Source organism: Sinocyclocheilus anshuiensis, unplaced genomic scaffold, assembly GCF_001515605.1.
Source record: "Sinocyclocheilus anshuiensis isolate Anshui unplaced genomic scaffold, SAMN03320099.WGS_v1.1 scaffold1082, whole genome shotgun sequence".
NCBI classification, from domain to species: Eukaryota; Metazoa; Chordata; class Actinopteri; order Cypriniformes; family Cyprinidae; genus Sinocyclocheilus; species Sinocyclocheilus anshuiensis.
Genome location: NW_015542379.1, coordinates 1,171,257 through 1,176,179, shown reverse-complemented (window position 1 = coordinate 1,176,179; position 4,923 = coordinate 1,171,257). Strand labels below are relative to the sequence as shown.

At 34.2% G+C, this 4,923-nt stretch overlaps 1 protein-coding gene across 2 annotated transcripts in view; it reads right to left on the bottom strand.

The window, feature by feature from the left end:
• LOC107692477 (leucine-rich repeat and fibronectin type III domain-containing protein 1-like protein) overlaps positions 1–4,923 on the bottom strand; it is a 175,668-nt gene that overhangs the window by 94,017 nt on the left and 76,728 nt on the right. Inside the window, exon 1 of one of the 2 annotated variants that reach the window (XM_016491538.1) lies at positions 1,523–1,551. The exons of the other annotated variant lie outside the window; for it this stretch is intronic. The gene's annotated coding sequence lies outside the window, so the exon portion shown is untranslated. Of the gene's footprint in view, positions 1–1,522; positions 1,552–4,923 lie in introns of those variants that run through there. 2 annotated transcript variants of the gene reach the window in all.

Below are 4,923 nucleotides of genomic sequence, written 5' to 3'. Positions count from 1 at the left end.
AAAGGAGGGGGGGGGGGGGGGGGGGGGGGAGCGATAGATGAGAGAAAGAAATCTGAGAGTGAAGGACATCGAGAGCAACTGCTATTTCAAATTATAACAGTTTCAAAAGTACAAGTTATTTGAAAGTTGCCTCCCCAACATTTCATCTGACCACAATCACAAACCCACATGACTGTGGGCAAAGCCCTGATTAAATCACAGCGAATTATAATAAACATGCAAACACTCCAAAGCTTTTTATACAACAACCTCCCCCTCAGAGATCACTCTTGTAATGAGTAATTAAGTCAACAAACTCAAGGAGAGCTCCATAACAAACTCACTGAGTTGCTCTTTATCAGAGCTCTTTGGAAATAAAATGGCACTCTAGATTAGCGGCTCTCAACTGGTGCAACTCAAAAATGAAAGGACAGGAGGGAGAAAACAATACTAATACAAATATCAAAATGCAATTAGCATTTTAGCACAAAAGCATGCTGCAATTCACTATTGCGTGCAACAAAGTGCACTAATATATTATACATGGGTTATAGAGCTCACAATACATTTACATTTATGCTTTAATCCAGAGCAACTTTGCATTACATTCAGTTTCTGCAAGCAAACACATGACCTTGGCATTGCTAGCAAAGCTCTACCATTAATATCAGACAAGTAAACATAACATTTTATATATGTATAACTGAATGCACAAATAAACAGTCATTTGTATTTGTGCTCTGCATAAAAAATGTTTTCAATTTTTAATAACTCCTAATGACGCTCATTCACTCACAGTAAGAATGAATGCAACAACAATCTTAACTTTCAAAAAAACCTAGAAACTCTTAATAAATGCTTTACTGCACACAAACATGTAAACGATGAAAACAAAAATAATCCCTAAACGAACCATTTTCCTCTTAGAATTAAGAACAATGCATGCTAGAATGCTTTACCATCACGTGCAACACATACGCATCTGATGATGTTTTAATATTTAATTTGGCACAGAAGCAAATATCAAGCCGCCTAGTGTTTGTGCACAGCTGGCCGATTCTGATCTTGTGCAACACACCGGGAATCTCAAACTTCCACGTATGAGAGGTAAACAGAATCATTCAGCACTGAACTCAAGTAGTAATGTTACACCTGTGGTTTGATCAAATGAGAAAGAGATCTGCAGTCTGCTTTCTTTGTCAACTAAAGCTTGTATCGATTACAATGCAGCATATGCGGAGTGTTTCAGACTTTAATTGGTATAAAGATGAAACACTCTCATCTCCAGGAGAGGGTTTCCATTAGAGTCAGAGCTCTTCCACGCTTTTGCTCTCGCTCTTTCTGTACGGATGCATCTTTTGTACCATCTCCTTGATACGAGCCTTTAGCAGGCCTTTCATTTTGCGTTAAATTATAGAAAGACCTAGACAACAGATTAAAGAGAAGGAGAGAGGCGAGAGAATATAATCGAGGAACACAACAGAAAGCGGCTCTGTGTTGAGGTTGGGTTTGTTTAGTATATTTTGACGGCTGAATTATGTACCGTTCGTGTCAGGAATCCAGTGGCTCTTTTGCGTTTGCTGCTTGATTCCTGCAACTGATATTATACGACTTGCAACAGAGAGATCAGATGAGTTCAGACGAATGCCAAATCAAAGTCTACTGAGAGAGAGCAGTAATCAAATACAACGGATCAAACTCAGTGAGTCCCACAGAAGAGTTATGAATTTATAGAAACAGAATAGAAATCGTTTCTAACAATACACACTATACTGTTAGAAAGTTTGGGGTCAATACATTTTATACATTTTCAATAATACTTTTATTCAGCAAAGATGTGTTAAATTGATACAAAATTATAGTAAAGACTTGGATTGTTAGAAAATATTTATATTTTGAATACATTTTTTTTTTTAATTCATCAAAGAATCCTGAAAAAAATCACAGGTTCCAAAAAAATAAAAATAAAAATAAAAATAAATAAATAAATGAAAATAAGCATGACAACTGTTTTTACGTTGATAATAAATCAGCATATTAGAATGATTTCTGAAGGACCATGTGACACTGAAGACTGGAGTAATGGCTGATAAAAATTCAGATTTGCATCATAAGAATAAATTATATTTTAAAGTATAAAAAAAAATGAAAACTTATTTTAAATTGAAATAATATTTCACAATTTTACTGTTTTTTTTCTTCTTTTTTTTCTGTTGATCAAATAAATGCAGCCTTGATGAGCATAAGAGATTTCTTAAAAAAAAATACTAATAAATAAATAAAATAATACCATTCCCAAATGGTTATACTGAATGGCATTATAGTATATACAGTAAACTTGCAAGAAAAGGACAACAGTCCTGACACTTAATATATTCAGCTACATGAAGAAATTGTTCTAAACGAAGTCTAACTTTACTCTTAAAAACAAAAAAGACAAAATAAACAAACCATTACATAAATAATAATAAAAAAAATGATCAAGGAGATCCAGAACTCATTTGAGTTGTAAATGACTCAAGAATTGGCCTATATGGTGTAAAACATAATAATCCAGACAAAACATTAAAATATCTAGGCCAGATCTTTCGTAATGGTCATGAAAAAGCCCCCAAACATCCAAACAACAGATGAAATATAAAAAAAAAACTAAGTTGTGGAATGGACTCTGTGAGCATTTCAATGAAACGAACCTGTAGTTTGCGATCCGTCCAACTGGGCGCTCATAGCAGTAGGTGTTTAGGAGAGATTTCATGACAGAGAGCAGGAGATAAACCAGCGTGTTGACCTCCTGGAGTGATCCTGTCCGCTTGAAGAGCGTTTGCCAAAAGTTTATAATCTTCAAAAGAAGAGCTGAGGCCTCGAAAACTACACACCTTCACTTGCAAACATGCCCTGAAGCTTTCTTTATATTATCAGTATCATAAATGAAAGAGCAGTACCCTGGGAAACTTTGATCTGAGTATGAATGCACTAAAGTGGAACATCATCAAAGCAATTTGTGCCATTTAAAGTTATACCATAAAATAAACATCTCGTGTAAAGCCTGATGGAATTTTTTTGACATTTCCTGTTCATGCTCTTCATGAAAAAGCACCTGTCAGTAGGACTGCATTAGATAGAAAAACACCCGACGGAATCTCAGATTCCCATTTTACAAATCTAGATGAGATCTTCATCCAGTGTTTTCAAATGCTCTGATGTTCGGAGCAATGAAGATCCAGCATATTCCCAAAATCAATCTCCTGTGGCAGACCATTGGTGCAAATCCAACAGCAGAACGTGTATGTGTGGTTTTAGCAATAATGAATCCTTATAAATAAAAAGAGAGGCAGACTCTTGAATGCTGGATGAGTAGCCGACATAAATCTCAAGTGGGACACTCCATCGGAAATGAATCCCAGTGCAGAGAGCTGCCACTGTCTCCTCCATCACGACACTTTCACTTTAAGTGCTCGTGAAGCTCCTCCACACGATATTGTTCCCGTCCGCTGATCCCTGCTATGAACTATGTGAAAATGTACACATGAGGATTGATTAAAAAATATCTTCTGGTTGAATGGAAAGGACAGGGGAAGAAAAGTCTCGTCGAATGAGGCCATGACAAGGTGGACTGGGACACATGGATGGACAGAGAGAGAAAAAGGGGGAAGGCTGGATTTTGAAGTCTTAGTAACAATGTTAGTAAGAAATGTAGAGATTCTGATCCCCCCCAATCCATCCAGTCAATGGAGACCAATGTTGTTTTGCACTAGTGGCCAACCGATAATGATTTTTTTTGGTGGCTGATGAATTTGTCAACCACTATTTTGGACCTGACTGAATTGTACTGATTGGACAAAAACAGACAAATGAGTTTAAATGGATGGATCACCTGAAAACAATAATAATAAAGTAAAACAAAAAAAAAAGGCTCAATGTTTAATTATTATTATTATTATTATTATTATTATTGTTGTTGTTTATTTATTTATGTATTTATTTATTTGTTTATTCAATGAAGATCAATGAAGACAGTGTTTTTTTTTTTGCGTTATTAGTCAACCGATACAGCTACACACTTTATTTATTTGTTTGTTTATTTGTTTGTTTGATTGTTTGATTGATTTATTGGTAGCCAATGTCATTATATATTCTGATATATACAACATCACACTAATTTAAAGATAGTACAAACACATGCATAACAATTGCTGAAATGTATTGTTATTTTACATAATACTTACTAAATTAGAAATAAATAATATGAAAAATAATTATATGGAATAAATAAAATAAAACAGATTTAAGCTTTAGATGGCAATTTATTTTGTGAATGCATGGCAATACATTGGGTCAACCACTATTTTTGATCACTGAATTTTATTTCCTGGGCAAAAAAAAGCATTTTTAAAAATATATTTCTTTACTTACTGCACATACAGTAAGAAATACATTTATACAGGTTTGAAAGAACATGCGTACATTTTTTTGTAAAATAAAAATGTGCAGCAGTGGACCAGTGGGTCATGCTTCTAGATGTCATGAAAATTGGTAAGTATTGTGTGAACTGGTTATTTGTATTTATTAGTTATTTGAAACCGTTTAAATTGCAGGTAATAGGTCCACCCTTAAATCTAACCCTCAGGTATAAAATTGCACAAATTCTCCACCAATTCACCAAATCGTAAAATAGTCATGAATTATGATGAGATTGTGCTGGAGTAATTAGACTAAATCAAACAGCATTAATTCTGCACCAGCATGATCTTTAATTTCTAAGTTATTCTTCAAAGCAAAGTATTGAATTCAGGTTAGTTCAGCTCAATTTTCTTGCATAAAAGGAGATGGCATTTATTAAAATCTTTACTTTATTGGTAATTATAAAGGACAACTTGACTTTAGAAGCACCTTCCCACAACTTTTTTTTTTCAATGATGTGAATCAAAGTGACAAACATCCTTT